This window comes from Argiope bruennichi, chromosome 9 (assembly GCF_947563725.1).
Source record: "Argiope bruennichi chromosome 9, qqArgBrue1.1, whole genome shotgun sequence".
NCBI classification, from domain to species: Eukaryota; Metazoa; Arthropoda; class Arachnida; order Araneae; family Araneidae; genus Argiope; species Argiope bruennichi.
This window is the reverse complement of record NC_079159.1, coordinates 74,776,409-74,791,988: the sequence shown is the minus strand read 5'-3', so window position 1 is coordinate 74,791,988 and position 15,580 is coordinate 74,776,409. Positions and strand designations below refer to the sequence as shown.

The window sequence follows — 15,580 nt, the reverse complement described above, 5'->3', positions numbered from 1 at the left end:
TTTATGCTATAATAAGAATAAGCAGTTTAGAACTCAACATTTCAAAGCAACATTGTGATAAATATTTAACTGTCATTCATGGAGCAGATGCAATTATATGATCAATGTCTAGAATTTTAAAATTGGGCTCCACCTTAAGCAAAATCAAATTCTTCTTTTTTGGAGAAATGTTATATGAATCGATGACTATCGATTTAATCAAGAATTAATTAAATTAAACAATTACTTTGAATATATTATTTGTACAAGAGGTTCATCATCAGTGGCAATTTTCTATAAATGCATTTTTAGAAATTTGTTGGTTAATCCCATTTTGTACACATATATATATTTTCCTTATGAGATGAAATTTAACTGAGTACTGATTTTTCTTTAAAGTAAGTTACTTTTAAGTTCTTTAAGAAGTTACTTTTGAATTTGCATTTAAATAAATAACTAATGCTGTTACAGAAAACTGCAATTAATCCATATTACTTTCAAAAACTTTCTTCACAATACAAAACCAATATAATAAATATTGTTATAGAAAAATGTCTTGCCAAAATCTGTAAGTCTAAAAATTAATGGATGTAGTGGGTATGCAGTAAAATAGCTCAATAACAATTAAGGAAATTTATTGAACATGAAGAAATGGATACACAGTGAGCAAATACAGCTATATATACAATAGAACAGTACTAATTTTAAACAGCAAATTGATAGTAAACATTTGTTACAGGACAAAATGCTCAAATGGAGTTCCACAGGAAGAAAGATTTCACACAATTATTAATATCTGAGATTCTCTGTTTACTCACTTTACTATTAAAACAATGCTTGACTCAACACTAAATTCATCTCATGATTGATTAATATTTTAAGTTTAACTCAACTGACTTCAGTTTGGTCCCCCAGTTTTTTTATAGTTTCCATGACAGAGCAAAGAAGGACTAGAAAAATCACATCGCAATGGATCTATCGCCAAAATTTCAGAAGATTCTGGAATCTTCAGTTTTGTTGCTAAAGTCTCTGCCAAGTCCCCACATGGTCACTGAGTTTGTTGCCAAGGCTGAGGATCATTAATTTGCATCCATAAGAGCTATCTGTTAAATTGTCTTCCTTGTGATGAAACTAATTGCAATAGGAAGCAACCTTAAAAATTTTTAACATTATTAAAATAAAATATTATAATTCATTCAAATAAATATTTAACTCGAAACATATATCTGCAATATTTTATTCTGATTTTTTTTTCCAGTTGGACTATTTATCTTTTTAATATAAAAACAAAAATTCTAAGAAATTTAAGACCAAAATTTTAAAATAATATATCAAAAGTGAAAATAAATATTATATTTTGATAAAAATATGTAAAATACTGTGCATCAAAATTACCAAATGAGAATCATACACAAAATAGCACTATAAATACAATAGCACCATAACAACAATAATAAAATAAATTGTTGTTTTCTCTTAAAATATTTTTATAGATTTTAAAAATGTTTTTTTTTTTTTTTTTTAAACTTTCTAATAGTCTCCAATCAGTAGCTTCAAAATTTATAAGTTATAAAATGCTTTATTCATATAATTAAAGTGCTTTAAAGTAAGGCATCAAAAAATGAATCTAATTAATGATAAAATCAAATTTATATGTAAAATCTTATAAATATAGCATTCTAACATACATTTGAATTTAATCTATGAAGAAACCCCCTTATATTTAATGTAGGATGAAAATATTACTAAGATTTAAAAAATGACATCTGAATTTAATAATAGATTGGTTTAAATAAATTGATAAGCAATAGATAAAACTTGAACAGTTAAAATATTAGAAAAGAAGAACAAAGGTATGAATTACTTTTGCAAATATAAGTAGACCAGTAAGCAAATATTAATTATAATTTGTTTAAACAATTGAAAATAATTATAGTTAAAAAAAGATTGGAAGCCATCTTGCATAAAATTGTAAAGAGATGAAAAAATATTTATATTACTTAATTGTTTAAAAAGATCATGCATTTTGTTAAAAATTATTTATTCACAGTTCTTTACAAGAATTCACTTCACTTATTATAATTGTATGATATTTATTGTATTATGAAACCAAATTATTTTATAGAGTAAATTTATCAATCACAAGTAAGAAAGTATTCTATTTACAAGTAAGAAGGTACTATATTTATTAATATATAAATATAAAAATAACAATGAATTTTGAAAAGAGCAGAACACCATTAGTTTGAAGATTTTTTTACAGTCATTTTATAAAAGTATAATTGCAAATATTATTATTTCCAAGATAAGTAAATAAATATATATTTAAAACTTCTTGACATAAAAAAGAAACTTACAATTCTAAACTAAAGAGTGAAATATACACTATATACAAAAATATACAAATAAATTAGTCTAAAATACAAAAATAATAAATGACTCATTGATTAAATCTGTAAGACTAAGTCAATTAATATCTATAAATGAAAAAAAGAAATAGAACAAAAAATTATTAATTTTAAAGCAATTCCCTGAGCAACATTCATTTTGAGATAAATACATCATAAATAAACAGTATGTAATAAACTTCTATATAGAAACTATCATATTTAATAATTTGTGTATGCGTTGATATCTTAAGATAAGGTCTTTAAGATATCTTACAAATTGATTGTTTTGATTTAAATATATTATATTAATCAAAAATTTACATTAATACCTGCTATATATTTTTTAATTACATGCATTAAATCTCACAAATAATTGAGACTTCATATAAAAAATTAAAAACAGCAATATTGAACTTATTGCTTAAATAATAAAGTATATCTTTATATGAGAAAAAAAAAAACATTTTCATAAGTAAAAATAACAAATAAGAAAAACATTGTTTATGTTATAAAAAAACATACTTAAAAGACACATGAATTTGAAAAGAAAAGTAATGTTCCATATTATATATATATATATTTATATATAAATATATAATTTCCAAATACTAATAAAATGAAAAATTCTGTATTAATAGAAAAGCTACAACTATTGTTGTTCAATAGATGAGTTAAATAAGTGAAATACCTTTTTATAAATGAATAAATATATATTATAATTAAAAAATGAATTTTTTACCATTCAGAAAGCTATATATTTAGTTTGTATTATATAAAAAAGGACAAAATAAGAATTGTTTATTTGATAAATAAGTATAAAATGATATTGCAAATAATATAATATTTTTAGCTTTCTTTTAACTATTCCTTAAAAAGTCAATTACAAAATAGTCCTTTAAACTAGCTTTTTTTTTTTTTTAAATTTGTGACCCAAAGAAATAGTAATTAAAAAAATATTGCATCATATTTTTTCTTTATTAGTTGAAGTATGTTAGCAATAAAAATTTCACCATGAAACTTTATACATCACATACTAATTATGACTAATATTACACTAATGACTTAGATTTTTCACAGTAAAAATGAAACAAGATGAAAATGACTCGCTTCTCAGACTGCAATCACAGAAACAGAAAATGTTAAAATTAGAAAATATAAAAAAGAAGGTCAATAAAATTTTCACATATTTGGAACACTTGAAACCCACAGGGGTAACTCCACAGTATTTTATTTATCAAATACACGCATTATTTTTCTATAACAATAAAGGAGCTATGCAACCAATTGGTGTAGCATGGTGTGGTCGGTCCAATACAAGACAACAGATACATAGCAGAGAAGTAAGATCAATTTTTGTTGTTACAATGGCAGGTTATTAAGATGCAAGTGATTTCGAATGAGGCATTAGAGTCAACACACTAGAGTTGGGACAAAGCATTTTTGAAGGGCTGATGAAATTTGAATCTGACATTGGCTGAAAAAAGACCTTGAAAGAACAGGGCCATTGACAACGGACAAGAATCTTTAAATGAGCCACATATTTCAATACTGGGGCATGATGAAAACTATTCAATCAGCCATCATTGTTATAGGCTTCTGAAGCTGAAAGCCCATTAGTGTACCATTTTGACAAGACAGCACAAAAGACCAATATCACTATTATATACTGTTGATGATTCAAAACACATTGCCTTGTCTCTTGTCGAATCTCATATTCAGTAGTACTGAGTCAATGGACATGTATGGATATGGAGACAAGCTAATGAATCTGTGGACTTTACATATTGTTAAATCTGGTGTTTCTGGGAACTGATCAATCTGGTGGAACCTCTGGGATGATATGGTGCATGTACAATTAACATGATATAGAATGCCAGATATGTCAAGAGATGAATCTGACAAGTGACAGGTACATAAATATCCTCTCTGTCCACCTATACACATCCATGATCATTGTAAATTCTGATGGATTTCTATAATTCTGGCAGGATGATGCGAGATCTTATGAATCGAGAATTGCTGCCAAGTGGCTCCAGGAACATTCTTTTGATATTAGACCCTTCTATTGATTATGGAAATCTTCAGACATGAAAATTATTAAACATATTTGCTATGCTTTTTAACATGCTGTTCAGAAGAAATTTCCACTACATTACACTCCTAAAGATTTGAGGACTGTTCTGTGGAAATTATGATGACAGTTGCTTCCAGTATACCTTTTGATGTTAATTGAGTCTATGCCATGTCATTCACAGTATTTCTGCTTGCTTGGGGGAAACTACATAATATTAGATAGGTGTACCAGTTTTCCTGGTTCTTCGGTATATAAGAAATCTTTAAGCAATGTTATGAATATTGTGACTTGACTCATTAAAAGGAACTTTCCAGGGCCTTTTCATTCAAGGAAACATGAATGGCAACATGCATTTGTAGAGTAGTTGGATGACTGAATTTCTTGCCACAAATTTCACAAGAAAACGGTTTTCCACCAGTATGGATATACATATGATGCTTGAGCTCAGAATAGATGTTGGTGCCATAGCTACACCAGCTACATTTATATCTAAAGGAAAGATTACTTACAATAGACTGTAAAAAAAGTGGGATGATCTTTTGCTCAGATTGAATACCTGAAAATACAAAAAAAAAGAAAGCTTTAACTTACATAGTAAACATGAATACATATGTGTGAAACATACATCTGCTCATAGAAGAAAACTAAAAGTTAGTGATGACAAATAGAATAATTTAGGAAAAGGCAGTGTAGCTTTAACAAAAATTACATAATTGCTGTGAATGCATTTTATGAAAATTTATTTTTCCATTTCTTAAAAATATATACTGTTTGCAAGCATAAAAAACTATATTTCACACATGATTAATTTTATATTTTCCAAAAAATATAAAATTCTAGCTTCAAGTGTTGCTAACATAAAATGAATGAAATTATTATTAAATCAAATAAGACAAAACTATGAAAAATTAAGCATAAGAGAAACAGCACTAATGGAATAGGAAGTTTCCAAAACCACTACATGCACTACTTAAGGTACGTTGAGTGTTTACACTTCATGAACAGCCTATTGTATGCACAATACATTTTCCATGAATGAATGAAATTTCCATGTTGAATTTCACAGCAATATCTCTGATCATCTTTGATTGAAACTATGTTGAAAGACCTGTAATAATTTTCAAGAGATTGGCAAAAGTGAGAATTACAGAATGTAAATATATAAAAGCATACATGTTTTGATATAACAGATCAAACTATTATTTAGAAATCATCAATATTATGCTGAACCCTACAGTACATAATATCAAAGATGCAATATGAAATGTTTAAGAGTGAATTATAACCATTTTATTATTTCCTCATAATCCATTTAATATGTAAAGAGAATTTCTGGGAGTTCATTACCTGATAAATATATTATATTTGAAATAAAATATTAATAATAAAATAAGAAATTATATAAAAAAGTACTTATAATAAATTGAAGCAATTATTTTGAAATTATATATTGAAAACAGATTTTTAAAATGTACAAGCAAAATTTTATGTATATCACAATGTTTTTATATATAATAATATATAATCTTCTTCTCTTGTGAATTAATTTTAAACATTTTCATAGTAAAAAAATAAAATTTTTATTACAAAAGTAGCTTATGGAACTCTCAGGGTTAGTTAATCATCGAATAAATTAATACATGAGAATTATGCATTCAGTATTTCATCCTTTGCTTGTTTTAAGTATAAACTACTGCTTGTTCAAATCTAGTTGACATATTCTTTATTCTTATATGTAATTAAAACAAAAGTAAATAATTCATCCAAACAGAAAATAAGTAATTCATTAAAACCTTACTAACATATAATCAGAATTTATTTTAATATTGTTTGTTCCTATGGAATTGGATTGTTAAATTTTCTTCTTTGGTGCTCAAAATAAAAGATAAAAGCTTTTAGTTTAAGGCAAATTGATATTAAAATTTTCCATTTTATTTTGATCGGTCAGCAATTTTGTCAGAATAGTAGACTTTATGATAATATAAGGTTTATTTCTTTTATTTATATTTAGTTCATTTATTGATTTTTTTAAAATTTAAAATATAACATTGCAAAACAGAAAAAAAAACCCTTACATTTTATTCAATCTGAGATGGGTTTATAAACTGAACTGTTACTTTATATTTTTTTCTGCAGTGGAATAAAGCAGATATAAAAATTAGATAGGAAAATACAGAAATAGAAATTCCTTCAATGGAGCTACAATCACCAGTAAATTTAAATGTCATTGTTCTTTAAATGATTTATCATTCAGGAAGTAATAGCTGACAAGTCTTATCTAGGGTTCTGTTTATGAAATAGTATCCATATAGGTAACACCCCACATAATGCAATTATTAAGGGTCTAAAAAATGTTTTGCTATACAAATATATGAGAAAATAAAAATACTAAATAAACTAAGCAAAAAGGAAATTGGGATCCTTTATATATATATATATATATATATATATTGATTTTTATTCTTAATATCTTTATTGAAGCTATTTTCAACGAAATATAAGTTATTTTAATCATTTACCCAATACAACTTTTATATATTTAGTTACTGAATGTGTATCTTAGTGACCATATAATGATAAATACTTGGTTGAGAAAGTTAATATTTAAGCATAAGATAATCCTCCTTTTGTCATTTCTATAAAGGCACTTCCATTTTTGATAAAATAGCTCATCGTCTAAATTTTGTTCAGTATTGTATCCAAGTACATTCACTACAATTTATAAATATATAAAAATTAAATTATTTTGGGTCATAAACAGATTTATAAATTTTGCTATGAAGCATTGAATGTTTGTAAACATTTATTTCACTTGACCTTTAATTTAATGGACAAATTTCCACGTAGCTGTTCAATTAAATCTTTTTCTTCTCAGATGCTCCTTTCAACCAAATTTGCTCCATTAGTTCCTTCTTTTACCAGTAGTTCTTAGACATCTTTAACAGCCATTTCATCCAACCCTTCTTGATAAGGGTGCAATGTATTAATTGAGGATTTACCTTTTTACTCTTCAAAGAAGTTTATTTTTATTGCATTGTTTAAGGATCGCTTAGATTCTTAAGCTGTCTTCCTGGCTGATGCACTATATAAATCCCATCAATTCCTAAATGTGCTAAGAAAGAACACATACTTTGGACTGTTGCACACTGGTTACCTATAGATAATTTAAAAAGAAATCAGATCAGTGTTTTTATTTCCATTTTAATAATATGACACTGAATGTCAAAAAAGGACATTTAAAAATCTAAAGAAACATCTGAAAAAAAGGTACTTGTGGATATTTACAGGTCGCGGGTTTAAGAGAAAACAAATGAGACACATCACCAAAGTGGTTGCATTATGTATAATGGAAAGTAAAAGATCTAGGTGAAATCTGAAAATCACCAAGTAACTCAGAGATGTAAATATCCACAAATGAAGCAAAAGTATTAGAATAATCCAACAAATAAATCCAAATAACTTTAACTTATCAAACACTAAACATCTTTTAAATGTAAGTCCATGACAAATACATCATTTTAATAACAAAAGTTCTAAATGAAATTATTAATGAAATAAAAAAGAATTAATTATATTTCAAAACAATTTAAATTTCCATATTAATCTGGAAAAAAAAAGGCATATTAGTAAGTTCTATAGACATGAAAATTATTTTCAAAAATACATTGAAGAATTCACTTACACTTATAAATTAATGATCATATATACTATTATAATAATATTTCTCAAAATTTTCAATATGTGACTTAAACAGATTATAATTGACTAAACTTATTCAGATTTTACAATATTCAACAGATGTAATGTGTGATGTAATGAGAAATCAATATTTTCCAAGTATCTTAACAGCTATTTCCTGCAAAATATTTCATCACTTAGTAACACCAATTATCTCAACACCCCCTCCCCCCCTAAAAAATATTTTTTAAAGTAATTAATACAAAAGATTTTTTATTATTGTTTTTTGCATCTGATATATGATACACGAAACAACGAAACACGAAACCACGAATTGCAACACAAAACCATATATAATACAATTATGTTTTAAAAAAATTTGCCATATTGGTCTTGAAATTGGAAAATTGTAATTATTGTAAAATCTTTTATATTGAGATAGGTGGTGTTACTTGCCAAGCAATAATTCTTTTATTCAAATTTACAGAGCAATTTGCTATACTTGGCAATATCTATATGTTTTGTTATTTCAACATTAAAAGAAAAGAGATTTTCCAGCTAATTATTTATGCCTGGTAACAACTGCTTCAAATCAATGTAAACATACAGGGGCTCACAGAAACATTAATAGCATTATGAAAACTCCATGCAATAATCTTAAGATGTGTCATGGAAATATTTTCACGTCTTTTAAACCGAAAGTTGAAGATCTAGACGAAAGAGAAAGCAAAAATTAAATATTGCATTCTAGGAACAAGTTACCTTTACTATGTCTCTGCAAAAGTATCATAAATTCTTTGAAAATGTATGGAAATATAATTATCATTTTTTAATTCCAAATCATACTTCATATTGGAAATAACCTATTTATAAAACTTTGCATGCAACTATATTTATAATAAAAATGTTGAATATATTCACTTTTATAATGTAATTATAAAATTTCTGATTATGAAAAATAGATTTATTGGATTACAATTAGAATGACATGTAGATGATACTTTTCTATTAGTTGGACTGATTTGTAACAAATTTGAACTTGATGCTATTCTATTCGTAACAACATTCATTATTAAGAAATGCTCATGAAAATTATTACTAAACTTTGGTAACTTATCACAATGATATAATAGGCTTTTGTTCAGTCTTGTTAATGGAAAAGTACCAAATATATATTGTAACATGTATGTAAAAATATTCAACAAAGAATAAGCACTTTCATTCCAGATAAAAAAAATCAATAAGATAAATATAGAATTTAAGTATGTAATATATATTTGTCCTAGAAACACCGAAGTAAACTTAAATAATGAATTAACTGTCTTCAGTTTTGTTTCCATCATTCCCTGTGCTCTTGTTTAAATATAAAACCAGCAAATAGTCACAATTTTTCATGAAATCTCTGAATTTGTAACATGTTCTACATCTTCTAATGTTTGAAAAGCCTTCATTTCACTATGATATAAATTGATGCAGTGAACATATAATCCAAAAGTAACAATTATATCTCTTTTCAATTGCTATGCTCACAACAGATGTGTGTTACTTTATTACATTCATGTCTGCTTAGCTTTGACATTCATGATACTGAATTTCTTAAGGTAAAACTGAAGAATTTATTGATGTAAGCAGATGCAGTTACTATATAATGGAGAGAGAATATGAAAAATCTTTGGAAACTGTCAGACCAAGATTTTTTAAAAAGCTTTTTTTTTTTTCTTATTTCCAGATTTGTTTTGTGAAATGGAATGCACAAAAATAGAACTAAATATTTATGCTTCTTTCTTATGAAAAGTGCTAGGTCAGACAGCATGGAAAGCACAGAATCAGAGAGAAGTAAAAAGATTATAGGAGTACAGTTATAGGAATTGTATAGCGAAGATGATGAAGGGTTATTGAAAAAGTATTGTATGATGAAGAGGGGCACAAGCAATAATTTGTTCAGCATCTGTATGTGCAACTTAGTGAAAGATATTACAATATAGCTTCAATATAAATTCTGAGTTTCTTACACAATCATTTAACATAATTTGAATATAAAATCTGTTTTTTTCTAATATATGATTATAAATGAAAACTATATCAAATTTCTGCTTTTTTTTTACTATTCTTTTCTAAACAAAATCATGGTTTTTTTTCAATTTTCTTTTGTGTGAATACAATTGCATCTTTTAAAAAAAAATTTATTCAGCATATACTTTTATCTTTCCTTTTTTACTATCATTACTAAGCATTTTTTTAAATCTTCTTTTCTCAGAATATGCTTTCAAACATAAATCACATTTATAATGCTTTTATTTTGTATGAATAAGATAATGTCTGTTTAAAACAGATTTTTCCAAGAAAATTCTTTACCATATATGTTAGTGCCTTTCTTCTTGATGACTTAGTAAACATGTTTGCTAGCAAAAATTTGCAGAAAATGTTTCACCACACAATTCATATATATATAAGGATCCTTTTTGACAGGATTATATTCATTAAAATCTCTTTTACACATAAACATTATGCCACATTTTTTAACATATGCCACATATTTTATAAATTTGTGAAACAGTGTCTATTCCAAAAGAACCTCTCATTGTAGACATCAAAAGCAGCAATTTTTCTTTAATATGCATAAGCTTATGTATTTTTAAATTAAATTTAAATGATTATATCAAGTTCAATAGTTCACAGATATATGGCTCTTCATTAGTAAGACTTAGTAAATCCACTAATAAATTATATTTAAGAACAATTGGTTAGCTATATAATTTACAAAAATGTGACTATGTTTTAATATGAAAGAATAAATGCCTTTTAAAATTAAATATTGTTGATCCGCCTCGAATGAAAACAATGGAAAGAACTAACATCGATTTATTTCTGGAAGTTACAGTTAATAGACTTTAAAATGCTTGAAAGCTCGAAGGAATAATTTTGATTGACGAAAATTTAAGGAAATTGATAAAACGTAAATGGTTTATTACATACAGTAACAGCAGTTCTTTTATACATTGTTAACTGCAAGTGAATTCGAAAAATAATACACAAAAACATTATCAGAATTCTTAAGTTTTCAGTCAACATTATCCAGGTATTTATATTAAATGTTCTTTAGGAGAGATCTTCAGATATCAGACAGAAATTAAAATCATCTCTTCCAAAAGCAATGACTATCCACAGAGAAGTGCGAAAAATTTGACTTTAACGCCGCACAAGTTCCGGAAACGGAGAATACGGATTCGCAAAATGAATCAAAAGCCCAGATCTGACTGGTCAAGCTATCGGATCCGAGTTTGATGTTTCCGTCTAAACACTTGAATCCAGGTCTAGTTAGATTATTCGGATCTGATGAATGAAGATCAGACATTCCGTACGATGCGACATGGATAGAAGCTTTTGCGAAGAGAAGAAATGTCGCATTAGAGAGAAGATTGGCAGCCATTATCCTCGACATATTTCTTTCGAGAGAGAGAGGCTATGCTGAGCGCCGATTGCTTTGAATGCGAACCTGCATAGAGGATCCAGCAGAACAACAGGCTTTAATCATTAATATTTTAAAAAATTAATACCAATTGGTAGAATGGATCTTTTTTTTTAATGAAGTTTGAGATCTTTGATATTGCGGGTGAAAACTGCTACAATAATAAAGCTTGATTTTTTTTTTTTTCATTTTATGTGTGTTTTCTGATATCCGAGTGTTTCACAAACATGTATTTTAATTTTTCTAAGCATTCAGTTATCCCCTACATATTAAAAGCTAACTGAATGGCTTATTTCAAAAATCCATTAAAAGCAGATTTACAAATTTTGAAGTATTTAAACAAATCACCTAATTTAAGTAGCAGTATATTTTTTCTTAAGAAAAAAATTCCTAAAAAATAAACATTGATTCATCCGCAAAATAATTTCAAAATCGAAACCTGAGCCTAATATATTCATTAAGGCTCAGAAAGTAAAGTTAAAAAAGTATTTATGTTCTGAAATTATGGAATTTCTCTAACAAAATAAATTTTTAACACTATTTTGACTTTATATGCTGTATCGAAGTGAGGCTAAGAGAGACCAGAAACATCCCCATTAGTATAAAATGCCTAGCAACATTGTTATGGTTCTTCAGCATATTGGCCGGTATTAGAATACTGAAAGACATCGTGGAAACACTGCACAATATCTTTAGTTAATAAGGATAGTATAATTCCCCGGCAGTTGTTACCAGTGGTTTAGTAAATATAGATGATGTTAAGCAGTGATATTACAAGGGGTGTACAAATGAAATGGTATGAAGCGACACTGTGGTTATAAATGAAGACTTTAGTCAAAATATACACCACACGCCTGAGCACAACAATCCCATTGATTAACGAATCGAAGGATTCTTTGTTCCCAGAATTCCTGTGGCCCAATTCTTCACAGCATCCTTGAGTTCGCTGTCCAAGGTCCGCTATTTGTTGAATTCCTCGAGCACAGAAGAACAATTAACTCCGATGTGTACTGTGAGACACTCCGAAGACTACGCAGGTCCATCAAGAACAAAAGACGGGGGCTACTCACGGAGGGTGTGATTCTGCTACATGATAACGCGCGTCCACACGCCACACACGCGGAACAGGCCAAGTTCAAATAGAAGTAGCTCACCCATCCACCCTACAGCCCAGACATATCACCCTGCGATTTTCATGTGTTTGGTTCCCCGGAAAAAACATCTGAAAGGGAAGCGCTTCAACTCGGCGAATTCAAGGACGCTGTGAAGGACTGAGTCTCGTCACGGCCGCAGGAATCCTTCTGCTCGTTAATCAATGGGATCGCGGTGCTCAGGCCTATGGTGTATACTGAATAAAGTTTTCATTTATACCCACAGTGTCGCTTCGTACCTTTTTATTTGAACACCCATTGTATTTTAATTGTATTTTATCGTTCCTTCATGATACTTCATTTTACAAAATGATATAACGGCATTAATGTTTTATTCTGATAACGTTCCATAAAACTGGAACTCGGAGCATAAATATCCCCTTGCCCTCCCATCACTGTTTACATGATATTAGTACATTAAGATGAACAGAACTAACTATTTTAGTACGCATAACTATTTTATTAAGTATAATATGATGGTCTTGGCTATTCCGCGTTGTCAAAGTTTTCACTTTTTTCAACTTTGAATAGCGGCCAATTTATAATCGCGGTACAGAATTAGTTTAATCGGAAATTTATTTAACGAAATTCTGCGGCATATTTTTTAGTGGAATTATCCCAATAAGGTAGGCTTCCTTATTATTACAAAAAATTATACTGTCAAGGGAAAAAAAGGAGCTACCCAGCTTTATTCTGGCATTCCTCGTCTTACAGTCATAAAAAGGTATAAAAAAGAATTAACGTCCCCTTGAAGATATTTGAATTAAATATTTCATAAGGGGCCGTCTATGTATTAAAATAAAAACAAAACTACACAATTTCCGATGACAGTACTCATGTTTCTGATCAAATTTTAAAACTATATCATTTGTTATTCTAGGAAACCAAATTTCATTAGTTTATATATATTGGTTTCAAAATTACTATTTAACAAAATTTTGGTCTTCTAACTTTAAAATAAAATTATGGACTTTCATTTATACCTTAAAACATAATATAGTTATTGACCTAAACTATTTTTTATGAAAACAAAATATTTTATATAAGTTGCTCAGATGTTTATCTTTATAAAATAGTTTAATTACGCAAAAAAAAGAGTTTTTTTTGTAATGGCAGCACATTGAAATTAGAGAATAAAATAGAAGTACAAAGTCATTTTATGGGACATGCAAAATTTCCTCAGTTTTTAACTTTTCTGATTTACCTCTAAAACATTTCGGGATTACTTTATCTTACCCTTTGCATTATCCTACGCACTCACAAATTTCAAAATGTCGATAGCATTTTATTTGGCATTTAAATACAACCGTTAATGCATTTTCTGAATCAAATATCATTTACCATATTGTTAACATGTAAAAGTGAATAAAAAAAATTTCCTTAGTGGCAACAAATATGAAATCAAAGTTTAAAAAATGCTTTCTATTGTTGTAATATTTTATTAGTAGTTAAGTTAAATTTTATTATAAAAATTAGAAAAAAGTTACAAAAACTCATGATGCATTAAAACAAAACTAAAAGGACAAAAACTGCAAACATTAAGAGATATTTTTCTTATACTCGTTTATCTAGAATCTAATAAAAATTCTAAAAATGTATTTTTTAAAGTAATTTTTTAATAATAGTTTATAATATAGAATAATATAGAATTTTCTAAAAATTTGTACAACTGCCAAGAGAATAAAGGGCTATGAAATTCAAAATTATGATAGATTTGGGATTATATACATTAGTAAGATATTTAAATCTACATACCAAGTTTGAAATTTATAGCATAGAAAGAATTTTAAAAAATAATGTCACAGGTACGGGAATATTAAGAAATGATCAATTTTGAGAAAAAAGCATTTAAAGTACATAAACACATTTCTTTAACATAAAGTTATGCTGTAATTTACTTAAAATTCACACCGTTTATTCATTCCAACATCTTTCTTCTCCCCTTGGGTAATTTTATTCTTTTTATTTCATTTACTTTTTAGCTGGACCACTTTATTATAGGTCATGAAGGGACGTTTCGATTCGTTCACTCATTCCTAGTCAAGAACATATACCCAGTTACGGCAGTGCCAATTTTCGATTTAGTGAAAAAAAAAATTGATATTTCATTGAAAAACGATTTTTTTCTATATGAATTCTTGAAAAAAAAATCGAATTATCCATATCTTGGTTCACGATGAATTACGATGCAGTAATTCGATGCTCATGATTAATTTGCATTTTCAATGCTTAAATTTATGTTTATTTGGAACTTTTCCCATTTGTGCATTTGTGTGAATCCCACCTATCAAAAACGAAAATGGAACAAAAATTGATGTAAAATTCAAGTGTTTGTTTTGTTGTCCTTCATTGTTTTTCTCCTTTGTTTATAATTGTTGTTAATATTTCCATAAATATTGCCATATTTTAATATATAAAAATACTTGCTTTAAGCATGTCGTTTTGAAATAAACTGTTTTCTGTATCCTAAACTGAAATATCCCTGTGATTGGTTTTTATTTAAATATAATAAAAGAATTATATATTTTTTATTTTCAGATGTATTTTTAATTCAAGCAAATTTTTTTGGGGCCTTTTTTATTTTAAATAACCAAAATATGTTTCAAAAATAATGATAAAGATATTTTGTAATAATTTTCAATCCCTTTATGAATTAAGTGTTTCATTACTCCCCAACGGAATTTGTTTAACGTCATTTGGGTTACACTGGTGATATGCAGGCGACCATTGTCACGTAGAAGGACCACTTGTTTTGTGAGAAGCTTTGATTGCTTTCCGTAGTTTAGTCAGAGTACTGCAGTATTTTGTTGAATTGGACAGGAAATCAGTTGAGGCAATC

The 15,580-nt window shown here is 27.4% G+C and overlaps 1 long non-coding RNA gene across 1 annotated transcript; it reads right to left on the bottom strand.

Annotated features, from left to right (window-relative positions):
* Nucleotides 1-3,234: 3,234 nt before the first annotated feature.
* Nucleotides 3,235-11,089, bottom strand: LOC129984249 (uncharacterized). Its single transcript, XR_008785475.1, has 3 exons — nt 10,477-11,089; nt 5,436-7,597; nt 3,235-4,999 (listed from the first exon to the last, which is right to left on the bottom strand). It is a non-coding gene; the product is annotated as an uncharacterized LOC129984249 (long non-coding RNA).
* Between the last annotated feature and the right edge of the window lie 4,491 nt (nt 11,090-15,580).